We start from the raw sequence: 17,742 nt of genomic DNA, 5'->3' as shown, positions 1-17,742 counted from the left end.
ACAACTGGCATTTCAACTATGAATTAAACTATTGACATTTCATCATCTGTACAAGAGCAATGAAGTGCACTGTTTTTCCATATATCCTGACTGTACTGTATTTTAATTATATCATTAAGTCGTGCATGTGAGACAAATGCATTAAATTGTTATTACAATAGTGTGAAAACAAGAAAATTAAAGTCAATGTCTTTGAAAAAACTGTTACTTTTTGGAAAAAATAAATACTTTAGACATTCATATTCATCATGTTATTCTCAATATATTTACAATGTCAAGCTAATAATACCTAAGTATTATTTGTGATAATTTATCATTTTAAAAGAGGTATATTATATGTCAAGGACAAGGTTGACAAAGAAAGTATAAGAATTCTTTCTGTAACTAAACATGATTCACTACTCAGTACTAAAATAAAGAGGTTTATCAATCCATGAATAACGTGTTTTTATGTACATCATCTTACTGGATGGTTGCTGCCAATGAATCGACTGTCTGTGTAACAGCTGGAGAACAAGGTGCTCAGAATTATCATTGATGCTCTGTGTTTTGTCTTAAAAAACATACATCAACCTGGATTTTAAAATGAAATTAATAGACATGAAGCTTAAATAGAAGTATCTAATTTTAAAATAACTGTAAGAGCCATAGCTGCAGTTTACTTAATAATTCAGATATTTGTGATTTTATCATTGAGGAGCCTTTCAATGGCTAAGGATTATGTAACATAACAGTATAGTAGTAGACTACAGTTAGTAAATTTGCAACATTTTTATTGCTAGTTCATAGTTGAGATATTAGTAAAGACCATTTCAGGTTGAATGTTAGCTATAACATTCTACCTGAACTGCCTACAGTACTTCGATCTTGCATGTATTTTCACTTACTGTCTCCAGAGGCAGTATTTTTTGTTTTTACATCCAGAGCTCTTTGATAGTGTTTTTTCCACACATGACAGTTCAACTCAAATCGAAAACGGGGGACACTTCTACATAAAAGAAACATTCAATTGTTGGATGGATAATAGTACTTTGTACAGTCTGGTGGCATTTATGTAAAAATTATGTGTTGGTTATTTTTCAATAACTTGCAACAGTGATTTTGATTATAAATTTGTTTTAGGAAATTCTAAGCTACTGGATAACAAAAATATAGATTTTAGCAAAATGTTCATGTTATGCGTAAAGAATGAAAAATACCTTAAGATACATTTAAAATGTCAGAATTTCGGAAAAATATAACACTCTTTAAACCTCGGTTTCCTTACATCTAAATAGTATTAAGTGTGAAAATTTGTATAATTTATATATTTTTAATTACTTGTATAATGTATGTATTTGTGAATTCAGATCAATTAGTTGTTTTAACTGTTTTAAAAAATGAAGCAATATTATGCAGAATAAGGAAATCAAGATTGTGATCCGATGACAATGAGATTAATGTTTAAATGTGAAATGGAAAGTTGTTATTTATTATATTATCAGAGAATTATTAAACTGGGCATAATCGCCAAGGAAGGTATTGAATGCTACGCGAAAATATGTTTACTAAAAAATTTGAATTTCATAATGAATGTATCCAAACACATGTTTTGAGTCAAAAGTTTGAAACTTGATGGCTGAGTGTAAATATAAAATTATGGATGTTTAAATACTTTGTAATTAGGCACATAGGTCAGGTTAATCTTTTTAAATAAGGTAAGGAATGCAAGAGCTATATGCCTAAAGGAAAATATGCCTTCATGGAGGAATTTCAAGGCAAAACTGACGTTTGAGTGCATATTAAAAAATAATACATCTAATTTTCATTCAATTTATACATATTTCATATGTAAAAAATTCTGATATATGCTACATCACTGTTAATTACTTTACTTGAAAAATATAGTAAATACACAGAAATTTAAGATTTGCACATTTCGAAAAATATTAAATATATGAGTATACATTATCCTTGTAAAAAGCATAAAATACATAAATATTTATTAAATTATTATAAATGTATTTGGAAATGAAGGATTTATTCTTTCATAAACTCCTGTTAACGTTATTGTGAAGAAATCTAGTTATTAAATATATCTAAATTTATAATGATTATAAATATTATTTAAATATATAATAACCTTAACATTTAATTGTAAACATAAATTGAAATTTTTGAGCAGGAATTTTTTATTTGCTATTTCAGCAAGAATTATTCATACTGGAAAGCAATCTGTTAAAAAGTGCTGTAAAGCACAGTCTACAAGATGTGTACTTAATTTTATCTATCAAATGCGTGGCTATTGACCATTAAAGTGCAGAGCACATGTCCAGATGAGCAGTGTCCATGACTTGTCCAGAAACACACAAAGTACATAAAAGTGAGGTAGACAGATGTGTACTTAAGGAATTAGTAAAAAATAATTTTTAGAATATGCATTGTTGAAATTAAGGATATAAAAAAATATAATACAGTTAAAAGTCTTTAATCCGGACTCGTCGGGACTTCAGTGATTCCGAATTAGGGTTTTTTCCAGATTATAGATCATAAATTTAAATCTGGTAAGATGGCATGCAGAAATTATACAATTAAAAATATGAAACCATAATTTCTGTGTTGATGCATGCGCAGAAAGTTTGTAGCTTTGAGGTCCGGATTTTAGATCATTCCGGATTATGGACGTCCAGATTAAAGACTTTTGATTGTAAGTATCAAAAGAATTCTTTCCTTACATTTTGTAATAAATCAGTTACAAGTTTTAAACAATATTAAAAATAAACTTTTTTAATCCATTTCAAAAATACTCATAGAAAGTTAAGTACATGGAAATCAGTAGCAATATTTAACGTATTTTACTATGGAAATAACAGCTGCTCTAATTTGAAATTAACCGAACTGAGCATTAATTATAAAGTAACTCTGATTTTTAAAGGATGCGTCAGAAGCTAAAAAATCATTCTGCATTTGAGAAGGTATTTCAGGAAGAAGCTCTGTAAATAGGAAAGAAATAATGCATAATTTTGATTTTAGTATTATAATAAACTTTGATCTTAATTTTTGTAATCATTAACCAAATAAAATCAAATTAACTTAAAATTTCTTTGTAATGTAATTAACAAGAACTTGTGAAAATATTTCATTCAAATTAAACTTTTCTGGGAAAGTATAGCATTTAATTCCGCTCAGAATAAAACATTGTTTTAAAATATTTTCTTTTTACATACTTATGACTTAAGCATTATGGAAAAAGAAAATATATATATTTATATGTATATTTACGATGTAATTACAAAATGTTTACCGCCGATTATGTTAAAACCTATTGATTTTAATGGATAGTCACTGAATAGTTTGGTTTCAACGAGAGGTGCACTACTGCTTCAGGGCAGTACACGAGGAAAACCAGTTAAGACCTCTCCTCTTATTTCTACCTCCATTATTTAAATTGAGGATTTTGGATCTTTAGAGAGTGTTTCTGGCATCTGTGTTGGATGGTCAGATTCTTCCAGCTCTAGTATAATTAAAAGTATCAGCTTTGTGTTCTCATGCCACCGATACTTTAATCTGATGTGCCAGTAAATTAGTGGCTACCTTAATAATTAACTATGTAGTCTTAGACTACTGATCAACATTTTTCATTTATTTGATTGTTCGCATTTATTTGCATCGCCACTAGCCGTGGTTATGTTCAGGTTAAGTTCAGGCCATGCTCTGTTTTGTTAAAAGTTCAGTTTAAATAAAAAGGTTGTTTTAAAATCTTTCATAAAGCTTTGTCATAATATCTCAAGTGATAATTATATTAGGGTTATAAGACTAAAATTCCATTATTAGACCTTATAACTTAATGGAAGTTTAAGATATTCATAATGACTAAATGTGTAAGTTTATTAAAAAGTTAATAGAGACAGAGCTTAAATTGCACCGGAGCCTGGCTCCGGTACTTCTTAGTTTTTGGAATAAATCATAAATATAGCCGGAGCCCTAAATAAGAAGGCTCCGGCACTTCTTTTATGCAACTGAACAAAAATTTGATCTCAAACATTTTAATTTTTTGCAGTAAAACTGTATTACAAATCGCTTATTAAATTTTAATTTATCTCTTTACATTTTACTTAATTTTAATTACTTTAATAATTTAGCTTTTTAATAATAATTTATTTAATTAAATAACAATCATTAATTAAAAATAATTGATAATTATTAATATTAATTAAATAATAATGAATTAATTTGGTATTAATTAACTATTTAATTTTTAAATTATTAATGATTGTAACAGTCATTTTATTTATTTATTTACTTTTCTTCCCCTTTGCTGACAGTTTAGCATAGGGTTCTGGCACTTCTAAGTTTAGAAATTAAGTCCTGAATAAGGATATTTATTAATTATAGGAACTTGATAAGTAACCTTCACCAACAATTTAATAGCCAGTTGATTGTGTTGTTGAAGTAATTTTGTCATGATTTGAACATGGTTATCTTCCACTGTCGGGGCCGTTCCTAGCGCGGTGCAGCTGTAAAATTATGCAACAGCTGAACACTCGCGATACCACGACTAAATATTTTTAATTCATTGTACTTGTCACATGTAAATACTTTTTATACAATTTGTCACATATAAGTACTTAGTGAGTATGAAATAAAAATTCAACTAATCATTAAGAATTTTTTTTTTTTTAAGTTTGGGCACTGTATTCTTAGGAAAGTACACAGGCAGCCAATGGCCTAGGGACGGCCCTGCCACTGGTGTAAATCTGTGGTGTTAGTCCAGCTGACAAGTATTTCATATTTCTGGTGTATAACTCTCAAGCTACGTTCTGCAGTAGAATTGCTTAAAAGTAAGAATGAAACAGGGATAACACATATTTCTTTCATTTGCTGCACAAAGTATAACTCAAGATATTTGAGGTTAAAGCTCAGTTATATTCACTGCATTGCAACATGTCGAGAGAAAGGCAATTTTTATCCTTACCGTCACCAGGGATGGCCAACACACGGCTTTTACTTTTTATGCAGCAACTACAGAAAAGTATATCATTTTTAATAAAATTCCCAGCAAGTCTGTAAGTTACTTCCAGAGAACAGGCTCTAAACAATAATGATATTGTGAATATGAGCTCTAAACAATCATGCATACTGCTTTATTTCAAGCCTTTCACATTAACTATTACAGACTTTGATTTAATATTGAAGCAAATAGACATAGAAGATATGCAAATTCTAGTGATCTGTTTGCTCTAATGCATACCAATGATGGTGATATGTTACTTAGGGTTATCATGTTTTAGGTTTGAAAATGCTAGACTGTAGGAATCTGCAGAAACGGGAAATGAACACTTGCCCCCTCCTCCAGAATTGAGTAAAAAATATATTTTTGCATCAATATAATATTGTATATTTCATAATCTGCTATAAAATCTTCAAAACGTGTGCGTGTGATTATGGCAAAGCCTCGAGGGCTATCTGCCTAAGAGGAAGGATGCCTTCGTGGAGGACTTTCTATGGAAAACTGGCTCATATACACGTTACACATGGGGAAAACCACGAAAACGCCCATGCAGCCAGCCCGTTCACGGGATTCGAACTTCAGACCGAACTACTAGTGTTTAGCGACTTTATCGCTCGCTCGGCCGCTGGTGGGCCCAAAAATCTTCAAATTAAGTAGTTAAATAACAATGTGTTGATTTGATTGTTGGAACTGGAATATGGCAAAGATCATGTGGGGGAAGAAATAGCTTCATGGAAAACTTTTTAATCAAAACTAGTTTGTTGGTTTGGTTTATTTTATTATGGCAAAGCACTTGACGGCCATCTGCCTAAGGGGAGGGATGCCTTTGTGGAGGACATTCTAAGGAAACTGGCTCGTATACACATTACACATGGGGGAAAACATGGAAATGCCCATGCAGACAGCCCGTTTGAGGGACTTGAACCTCGGACCAAACTACCAGCGTTCAGTGACTTTACCGTTCGGCCGCTGGTGAGCCAAAACTAGCTTGTATTCATATTCATAAATACTTCGGGTGTTAACTGACATACTTTATCTTTCAGATGTGGAAAGAAAACAGACAAAACTTCCTGCTCAGTTCTGTTTGTAATAATAAATGCACAGGGAAAGCCGTGAAGCAAAGCATCAAGTAAAAGCAGTGTGATTAATTCAATTCTGTAACCGTTCAACCTATGTGTACCATTTATACATATATAGTCTGATCCCAACTTCTGAAGAAAGTGCCTCTGGGAGTCATTCATTTTCATTAATGTGAAATCATCATTTTAAAATTCAGGATAACTTTCTAAAATTCTATTTTAAGGCTTATAAAATAAAATAGAGTTGTTATCCTCACTAGTAATTTCATTAACCCCAGGCATTTCATTAACATTTATACAATCATTTTTATGCCTTACAGCATTTGATTGTGGATTATAAGAATTTTCGGTACACTTCTGTTACTGGAACCAGATTCAGAAATGTATACATTCATATGTACACATATATATGCATACATGAACACATCCATCCAGCCCTACATGCATACATTTCTGATTCTGGTTCTGATAACGGAAGAGTACCGAATTTTCAATATTCCATAAATTATTCTTTGTCAAAAGATGCAGTATCATATACAGAATCTTGAATTTTATCTAAAATTTCATCAAAAGATATTTTTCCAGCAATTTAAGTTACATAAATTAACATTAGAATGGTATAACTGCCGTTCTAATTTTGTAAGAGACAGATGCCCTATACCCTTTCTATGACTTACAATGGGGTTTTCTATATAAGCAGTACATTTTCCATTATTAAACTGGCTTACTGGGCAATAAGCATTAATTTTGTTACTCCCTTGTATTTTTAAACGTCCCATGCCTTGCACTTTAGATATAAAATAATGTCCTGAATGATGGCATACAAAATAAATATCTTTTACATGTAATGGTCATGTTTCTTTGTAAATTAAAAAAATTTAGATTATGTTTCCATTTCAAAATTCTCCTTTCACAACATGAAATCATTAAACACAGACAAATCTCTCTCTTCTTTTTCAATGACTATTTCATGTTCCATTTGCAAATGTAATGAAAAGTTTTCCTTTGGAAAACCTTCATTACATAATATGCATTTATATAATTTTTTAATGATGAACACTCAAGGGCAGCAAATGCACTATCTGATTGTGAAAATAATAAATTTTTATTATTGTTGAACTGAGGACTATATAAACTGCATTTAAATTGGAAAACTTTATTTTTACTTGCTTTGAGTAATGTTGTTTGTTGTGATATATGCAATTTCATGCAGTGACATTTTAGATTGCTATTACTTGAGAAACATTTTTTTTTGGAATCAGGGCAGCTAAAACTTTTTTGAAGTTATACTGGATTTTGAAGCAAAAGTATATGAAATCGAATTACCATTGACGACTTTATAAAATGCATGATCTGAATTGGAATTAAATATTTCAGCAGTAGAAATATGCTTTTTATTGGAATGTATGTTCTTCAAATGATGCTATAAATTGCTGGCATTTGAAAAACACTTTTTGCAAATAGAACAGTTGTAAGATTTTGAAATTACAGTTTTCTGAAAGATGTTACCAATCGTAATCAAAGCGGAAATGTGAATTTCAGATCTATTGTCTTGAATGATCATTGATATCACCACCCAGCTCATTTAAATTGGTGCTATATATTCTAATAATCTGAAACAGAATCCTCACAATATTCCTAAGTATTTGGCCGTGAGAAGGGTCTTTTATTGAGAGATTCTTCAGTTCATTATAAATATGTGAAAGCAAAATTCACATACTAACGAAGCATAAAACGCACGAAGTCAAATGCAAAATGTAAACAGACACATTTTTGACGTATCTGTTAACGTCACATGATGCGCAAACTGAGATGCGCGTAAGACGGGAGGATCAGATTCATAATCCCAAAAGTTGCCTTCTCTCCGTAGACGCTAGTGCCAAAAAAGGCCAAAGCTCGAAGCTGATGTCCAAGTTCGAACAGGTTCGACGGTCACGTTCATCAGGCGTTTAAAGCTGTGTGACTCCATTTTTTTCCCTACATAATGACAGATAGAAAATCAGACATCAAACTGCGATATGGATAATACAAGTTCAACTAGTAAAGCAAAAAGGCACGAAAATTCGAGTTTAAATTATCGCGAAAAGTCAAAGACGATTCATCTTAACCTGTGTTCCTCAATTTCCTGTACACGTGGCGGAGGTGGAAAATCCAAGTTCCTCTTTAAGTCGCGATTCCGTGCTGTGTTCCGGCTGTCTTGATTTAGATGCTACTAAGAGCGCTGCAGGAGGGGAAATGCTTGAGCTGGGCGGTGCAGGAAGCTGAGATGTAGAAAGGGGTGTGACCAAAGTCACGTGAGCTCTGAGATGACATCTGATTGGTGTTGAAGTATTCGTCAAAAAGTAACATATATAGAATACAAGAAAAATATAAAATAAAATGCAGAATAAATAGTTTAAAAACAATATGCTAGGTTAAATATAGATTATATACATATGTACATAGTTTCAGGAAAGCTTGATTGCATGAAAAATACATCTGAATAGCGGTGTGCACAGGTCAAGAGGGACGCCACCATCCCAAGTGCTGGCTCTGATGAATGCTGCTTCGTTTTGGACAGAAAGTTCCAATAGTCGCTAAATAGGTGGAAAATCTCGGCCAGGTACCCATCTCGGTAATCAGGGCCCCCTTTGTGATGTACCTGGCCGAGCTCGGCCAGGTACATCACAAAGGGGGAAATTCTCGCCAACAGGTTCCATTGCCAAATCCCTTGGCGAATAGTTCCTCTTCTTTCTAGCGGCGTAGAAGACAAACTGGTTTACATTACTTCTATGGAGCCTTTCCTTCTTTACATAGACTTTCTTTGGTTTGTTCACAGGGAAAAAAAAACGAAAAATCTACATAAATTGGCGAATAATAGCCAAATGTAAAAGACGGCTGATCAGTGGTAGGCTTTGAAGAGAAAGCACATTTCGCCTTGTCCGTGAGCATGCGCATAACGTCTGTTCCGTAAGGAGCCGTTTCACGGCCATTCTGATTTGAGACGCTAGTAGCTGATGTCGAACATAGACGTTCTTTGCCCTCGCGGCTGTTTCGATGGTAACGTGCAATCATGCTTGTAGTTTTAGCGGGAGATTTGTATATTGCATAAAAGATTTAATAATATTTCATTTGCTAATAATCTGTTGAAGAATGGTGTATACTTGTTCCGTTCCTAACTGCAGAGGAAATTATCCAGATACTGAAAAAATCCAATATTTTCTTTTCCCAAATCGGATTCGTTGTGCAGAAAATGGCTACATGCTATTCACTAGCAGAATTTCACCCCATCAAAACATTCTAAGGTATGTACAATCAATTTTTTAAACTTATGGTTTTCTTATTGAAAAATAAAACAAAATATTTATAGGGAAGTGCAGAATCGCCTACTGCTTGGCGCGTTTTTAAGAATTGCACATACTCGGTATCCATGTGCACGTCGACCTATTTTCACTTAAAAAAAAATCCCAGAATTGCACAAAATGGCATTGCGCAGTCCCTTGATTTTATCCATGTACACATCGACCTATTTTCACTTTAATTAAATTTAAGTCAAAGAAAATTGACAAAAATCCACTTACTAGAGTAAGTTTTTTACAAGAATAAGTTAATTATTGTAAAAAGCTTCAAAAAAAAAAAACGCCAAAGAAATAAGTGGGCGATTCTGCACTTCTCGATCAAAAATTAGGCCTTATTGTTGCTTGTTTGATACTGATTAAACTTTTATATCTGATGTTGTTATTATAAACTTATTTTGAATTCTATAAAATTTGAAATTAATTGCGCTGATACATAAATCAACAAATAATACGGCAGTTAGTCATTATTCTAAAGCATTTAAATCTGTAAATAAATTTGGTGAGATATTAAAGTATAACATTTAAGTTAATAATAGGTAAGCAAGAACTTCATAAACCTTTCTAGAATATCATCTGAATTTCAGTATATATACTGGAATATGTGTTGAAGTACTATGTGACTGAATTCTAGATAGGACTTTCCAGGTTCCTAACGTTATTTCTGAATGGAAATCTAACATATTGCATGGAAATCTGCATTTCCATTTTACATTTAAATTATTTGTAAGATTTTTCTTATGAACCTACAGTGGTAGTCAATACTGAATTTTTCATCCTTTTTTAGGTTTGTGAAAACATTTTGTCTAATCAGATATTGAAAGAGCAGTCAAACATTTTGAAGAGAAAAAAGGAACTTTATATAATTTTCTATAATTAATGATTAAAGGAAATTGTATGCATTGTTTGGAAAATATTTAAGTATAATATGCAGATTATACATTTTATAAATAAAAGACATTTTTATGCCATTTTTTTTTCATATAAAGTATGAGAAATAATGATTTTGGAAAACTCTATGATCTATATTACATATATGTAAAGTGTAATTATTATTCATTGCTCTGAAAAGCTGCAGTGCATTAAATAAAATATTATTAAAGAAAATTGTGTGCATTATTTTTTTAATATCAAGCTATGTAGATTATTATAAATTAAAAGCATTTTATATTATACTTATGTCTAGTTACTAATTATTATGCTAAAAACCTGCAATTTTTTGAATAAATAATGCTTGAATGGAAACAAATATTTAAAGATTAAGCTATGTAAATAAGCTTTTTTTTTATGAATCAAAGAATATTTTCTATGCAAAAAAATTGCTTATTAAGGCCATGTATTCCAACAAATACTGTGAATAATTTAAAAGTAAAATTATAGTAATTCATTAGAAGAAACTTCAGCAAATGTCAAATAGTATCAAAATCATATAAATTTAGTATGAAAACAATGGGCTAAAAATTAAAATGCAAAGACATTTGAAATACCTATAACTCAAAAATCTTAAAAGCATAAAAAATAACTTCTACTTTTTATGCTTTTAAGATTTTTCTTGTTATGTTTCTTTTTTTTTTTCTTGTTATGATTTCGCAATGAAATATATAATTAATACATTTACTAGCTTTTTCTCAGTTCAATTTCCGTTCAGCTGGTTTCAAAACAATCAATTTTACTGCTTTCAGTAGAATCACTTTTATATGTTCTGTACACAGGAAAAATGCACAAAATGTTACTCGCTATTTTAAATTATTTTATGAAAAGCCTAATAATTCCTGTAAACGTTTATCACTGCTAAAATGAATTAACAAATCTCTTATAAATAGTATTAGAATCTTATAAATTTAATGTGGAAATAATTTGATAAAAATTAAAATGCAAGGGATATTTTAAATACCCAAAATTTCAAAGATCATAAACACATGGAAATTGAATTTAAAGAGTTTCTCCTAGTTGCATACTTGAAAACTGACCTATAAATGCTTTTATATTGTAGTAGTATATCATTACATTATTTACTAGCTTTTCCTAGGTTCTCTTGTTTTTGCTCATTTGGTTTTAACAGAATTAATTTTATATGCTGTGTCATATTCTGTAGACAAATGTCACTTACCATTTCATTTCCACATACATTTCCTATACTCCTAACCTAACTTTACTTACTTTTCATATGCTAGACAATAACTTATATATGCTTTCACATTATTATTCTAATTATTAGTTCTTTCTGGGTTCAATATAATTAATTTATATGGCTATGTAAATAAACATAACACAAGATGCATCACCTTTATTATACTTCAGATTTTGTTAATCTCATGTAACTTACACTTATATGCTAGAAAATAATTTAGGCATCCTCATGCATTATGATATACCACTACTTCATTTATTACCTTTTGCTGAATTCAGTTTTGGTCAATTGGTTTCAAAAGTATCAAATGCTGTATACAAACAATATTCACAATACATCACTTACTATTATATTGCTAACCTATTTTTACTTAAATTTCGCATGTTACTGCCTAAAAACTGGTCACTTTAGTTATTCTCGTACTTTTCCGTTTCGCCGGCGCAAATCTCGTCAAGCAGACTTTATTGGCGACAACATACAGTATACTCATAAAAAATATTAAAAAAATTTTAGTTCTAAGAATTCTTTTTTTGAAGGCATAAAAATTTTAATATCGCTTAAAATTTTATAAAAAGCCAATAAATAAAGACGATAAATTTGTAAAAAGACATTAATTTAAGAATTTACTATGCTTTCATGGTTCAACATACTGATTCGCAGGTTCATATCACGTGACCCCAAGCGATCTCATCTCACGTAAACTACTCTACAAAAATTTAATGCTCTCAGTAATTATCTACATTAATTTCAAGTTAAATCTTAATTTGGAACACAAGTTTAAATGCAAGAAATATTTCAATTCGTACGAATAGCTTACTCAGAAATTATGTAAAACGGCAGTGCTTTACTTCGGTAATGCATTCTCATTAGAATTGATGAATTTAACCTTTGACTTTACCTGTTCTATATTTTCGGTTTCGGGTAAACGCTGTGATTGCATCCTAATTGACTTAATTACCGAAAATGGCCTTAGACATAAAACTGAACTATCTGATAAAAATTCTATGTAATTATATGCTAGTATTGAAAGAAACAATCAATCTGATAAGAAAAAGTTGGGACTTGTTTTGAAAATGAGGCGTAAAAGGTTACCAGCGAGAATATTCCGTTTCACATCGGTTGTACCATTACTGGCGATTTTATCGCTTGCGCCGGCAAAACGGAAAAGTACCGTTATTCTATATAGCAATATCAATAAAATATTAAGTAATATCAATAAAATATTAAGTACTATTAAGTAAGTGTAAATATATACCAAAACTTATATTTATTAAATTTTTATACAGCTTCTAATTTTGATTACGACAGCATTTTGAATATGTTAATATTTAAGAAAAATGTTATAATTAAATAAATATATTATATTTTTATTATTCTGTATAATATTTCATATAAGAAAATGCCCAAATTTTCGTCGGTCAAAATATAGCTAATTAAATATGAGCTTTCCATGTCATCACCACCATACGTAACACTTCCTTTAGATGATCTATTGCTTGCAGTTTTTTCTTGTTATGATTATGTCGAAGGACATGAGTTTGTTTCATCTACATGCATGTTTTGATGTAGATATAATCACCGATTTTAAACATACAGCAAACAAACTTCGTTACGGCGCTAATATAAACAAAGTTGAAAGCAGATGTTCTTGTCAATCAAGGCGAAAATAATATACATATTACCGTTCTTACAGTAAAAGTCAAATTTATTGGCTGACATGGCGAAAAATGTATGGAAACCATAATGTGTCAGTCCTTGAAATGTTCATGCATACAGCGAAAATTCACCTGAATTTAAATTTTTTTACGTATTTTATTTACTTACATTATTTTCTATTTTGGGGAATAAAAAAGGAAATTTGTAATTTTTGAAGAAAATTCGCGCTGCCTAGAAGTTGATAGCTCGTTTATTCCTTTACCCGCTACTAGTGACGTCACGACCGCAGTGTCAAAGCCTTGTTTTTCCGCACAGCCAACTCTATACAGTCGGCTGTGGTTTTTCCGGTGGTGACGCCTTAACCCATAAGCCACTGCAACATGGCCGATTCTATCATGGCCTTGAAGCGAAATCAGTTACGGAAGGTCACGTGATCAAAATAGTCGATCTTTTTCTCTTCACTATAATCGCGAAGTTTAACTTGTCAAAAATAGTAGTTTTCTCTTAAAATAAATATAAATAAAATTAATAAACGTAAGTAGGTCGCATGACTCGCATTAAATTTTTCATAGTGTAATATTTTCACAGGTGGTAAAATGCATATCTTCAATAATTTTTAAAACAATTATACTTTGTTTATGTAACTAAAATTATCATTGAAAATCACCACGTACTATATTTCTGCAATTTTAATAAAAATGGAATCCATTTATGTAATCTAAATCAAATTTGTTCCCAAAATAATATAAAATCCACAAAACGGGAAAAATTCAAAAGATTTATGGATGCAAATTTTATTTAGATTTTCTTAATACTAAAATAAATATTAACGGCAGAATATTTTGTAAAAATCCATGCCGCAACCATCGCATCAGCTATATAAATTTTTAGAAGGCAAATATCGATAGTCATCTCTCATCACTTCATTCACTAATAAAACACGGAAATGAATTAAAAATTTCTAGAATTCCTAGAATGCTAGAAAATTTGTGTATAAGCTTACATGCATGTTATGCTATAAATAAATCTTTCAAGAAAATTTCGAAAAATTAAATGCTAATTACATTCATAAAAAAGGACATCCTTCTATTTATGCCAGCTCCAATTTCATGCTGTATCACTTTTTCCAAACCACCTAAGAGGTAAGTGATTAGGCTCTTTTTCTTTTAAGTGGTGCCCCAATTACAGGCCTATTCCACTATCAAAAATAGATTTATAAAATTTGAAGCTGTACCATATACACGCATCCTACACCTTACATAATTTATGCAGAAGCATACATAAAAATAAGCAGTAGTGACTTATTAACTGAAATTAATTGGTAAAATTTTTAACTTTTTTATATGAACATTTTATATTAATTTTGTCATTTTTATATTTTGTATAATTATTTAACATTATTTGACAAGTTTGATGATGAAATTATAATATTGCATTTAAAACGAAGCTTCTTCTCACTTTCTAATAATTATCAGTGATTCATAAAAATGCTTCATACAAATTACGGGTTTTTTAATTTACTTAAATCTCGCGGAATTTTCCTTAACCATTCAGCTCTTCTTTTAGGTGATTTAGGTAAAGAGTAAGTAGTCACATTCTCGTTTTTGTCGTAATTGGATTTGAAACTAAATACACTGCAGTGTCGAGGCATTCTGTATTCAAATATGTTATTAGAAAGACGTAATCAAAATAAAGAATTCCTAATGTAGTATACTAAACAAATATTCCAATTAATACTACTCAAAATGTTAAAACTAGAGTAAATATATTTGATGCTAAAACGAAACACTTTGATAGGCTTGAGAAGAGCTACAAATTTTCCCAAACAAATCTAAAAATTAAAATGATATAAACCGAAATATAGATAAAACTATTATTTACCATTGCATAAAGCTTAAGTTATTTAAAATAATTTACAATAGCAAAATAATCCACTTACATAACACTATTGGCATAATATATATCCAAAAAATTGACATCCACGGATTCGCAATCACATACTACCACAAAAACACATCGACCATCTAGATCACGTGATTTTTGCGCTTCAAGGCCATTATAGAGTTGGCTGTGCCACTGCAAGCAATGATGTCACAAACGTGACATCATTGCTTGCAGTGATTTCTCAAGACCGAATACGCGTCGAGCGTACTTCCAATTACACCACGAAGGAATGCGAAGAGTAGGGAGAAAATAACTTTCCTCTTTTTGAAAGGCGACTATGGATTAGGAGGCCCAACCGTAAAATCCTTGTGCTGACGAATTATGAAACAACGCCTTTTTTTAGTTCGGGCGCCACTTGTACAGTTTGTGGAATTTTTTCGATGTTAAGAAACTAAAGAAATCCGCAATTCCCCCCCGCCGGGACTCGAACTCCGAAACTCCCGAATACGCGTCGAGTTTGCTTCCAGTTACGCAACGAAGGCACGCGGAAAGAAATGAGAAAATACCTTATATACTGTTAAAAGTTATTCGCTGTATTTAATGGACTCTTTTTTTTACACTATTAAGCAACTTATTGTTCGAATTCATAAGACATGGGAAATATTTTATACTGCATGGAGTGGCAACATTGCCGCTTTTGCCGGATGGGACTTGAGCTAAATGAAAAAACTCTTAAAATAAACTTTTTGTTTCTTTTGTTAAAAAGTTAAAAGACTAAAGACCGATTGCTACGAGCAGCTAAAAATATACTAAAAACACAAGATGAGTTTTCATTTGTATTAAAAGAATTAGCTAATGCAGGTTACGATTACTTATTACCATATACTCAGGGCGTAGCTAGAGGGGGCAAGGGGGCATCTATCCCCGGGCGCAGAATCCAAGGGGCGCCAAACTGATGTTACGACATTTTAGAATTAAATGTTTTATATCCTTGGCAAGCAGTAGGGGGCGCGAAATCTTCAGTTGTCCCTGGGCGCTGAAAACCCTAGCTACGACTCTGCATATACTTCATTTAATTTCTTTCTTCAGTACTGAGCCTAAATCTAAATTCATTATGATTAGTTTCTCGGTTTCCAACATCTGTCTTATAAATTTAAATATTAAGTATAAAATTTGATATTTAAATTTAATTCCAAAAATGAAGTCTAATCTGTAAATTTTGTTTAATTTATCTCATTACAATTTTTTTGTATTTATGGCATCAGTTGCCTCTCAAAGAATTGCATTTCAAGTTCAAATCACATATAATAAAATGTACTTATGATATTTTTCTATCAATATACAGTTAAAAAATTATTTGCATAAAAATTCACTTACAGAAAAAAAAAATCACGACCGTATAACTAACGATCACATAGATAATATCTCTTCGTCCTTGTGGCGGCAGGTGAATCGGGCTTCGCCTCCCAGGTACTCTTACAATTCGCTGAAAAAAATTAGAACTAAATAAATATTTAAAATTAGGGAAAAAGCAACCTTAGATTCGCGTAGATTTGGAAGAAAACGGTTTACAATATTTTTTTTTTTCCATCACGAGCCAAAATGTTTAACTCCTATAGAAGAGGGACACATATCTGATTGCTGTTGATATCGTTCGAGTATTATTAAAAGTCTACGAAAAACTGTGGTTGCTTTTTGCCTACTTTTAAATTCTATGCTGTTTTTTTTTTTTTTTTTTTTTTTTTTTTTTTTTTTTCCATTTCCAATTAAAAGAAATCTGTGTTAAAATGACATATTTATTATTATATTAAAAGATGTAAAATTTAAAAAGTATTCACTGAAACAAACATAAAATGTAATACGTTTAAATCATTTCGAATCCCCAAAAAATTAAATATTTTTTCAAAGATTTTCATTTATTTATTAATAAAGTGTTCTCAGAAACTTTGAAAATGCCAATTATCCGGAGCATTATTGAAAGGTTCTTAAAAAGCCAAACATATCATTATACATATCTACTTCATTTGTTTGCATGTAAATTTCTTAGAATGATGCTATACTGTGTGCATTGTTCATATAATTCTAAAAAAAAAAAAAAAAAAAAAAAAAAAAAAAAAAAAAACTAAATTTACGTAAATATAAATAAAATTCTTATTGTACGTTAAACTTAAAGAAGGAAACCATTTTTATTTATGGTTCAGTTAATGAATATTAATTCAAAAACAAAGATATATCGACAATTAGAATAAATATTTATTCGAATATCGGAAAGTTTAAAATAATAAAAATTATTATTATTGTGTATTCAGAAGTATTGTTCAGTTATTTTCTTGGACAATTGCACTCTTTAAATTATCCCTTCGTTTAGTATTGGGTTAAGCTTACGGCAGCCATTCAAGCCTTTCCTATTTTATAAAGAAAAATGGCTTTAGAAGGTGGATACATAGAAAGAAATTTCATAATGTGGTTAAGAAGGCTTCTTAAAGTACATTTACATTAAAGTTATGATTGAAATAACTCACAATATCCATTACCAAATAAGTATGTGTACTCACATTTTAATCATTTAATCAAAGTTATTTTGATAACAGCTGACAAAAAGGCTTAACGCAAATAGGCTTACCTGCTCTTACATGCAAAATTTAAAGACGAATTCTTAAATTAATG

At 30.6% G+C, this 17,742-nt stretch overlaps 1 long non-coding RNA gene across 1 annotated transcript in view; it reads right to left on the bottom strand.

Moving 5' to 3' along the window:
• LOC146992850 (uncharacterized) overlaps window positions 1-17,742 on the bottom strand; it is a 45,296-nt gene that overhangs the window by 27,374 nt on the left and 180 nt on the right. Inside the window, exon 2 of the long non-coding RNA XR_015038849.1 lies at window positions 16,453-16,561. This is a non-coding gene — a long non-coding RNA (uncharacterized LOC146992850). The remainder of the gene's footprint in view (window positions 1-16,452; window positions 16,562-17,742) is intronic.

Source organism: Stegodyphus dumicola, chromosome X2 (genome assembly GCF_044657685.1).
Source record: "Stegodyphus dumicola isolate Sdum_Otavi_A_Nest chromosome X2, ASM4465768v1".
Classification (NCBI taxonomy): domain Eukaryota; kingdom Metazoa; phylum Arthropoda; class Arachnida; order Araneae; family Eresidae; genus Stegodyphus; species Stegodyphus dumicola.
This window is presented reverse-complemented; position numbering and strand designations above follow the sequence as displayed.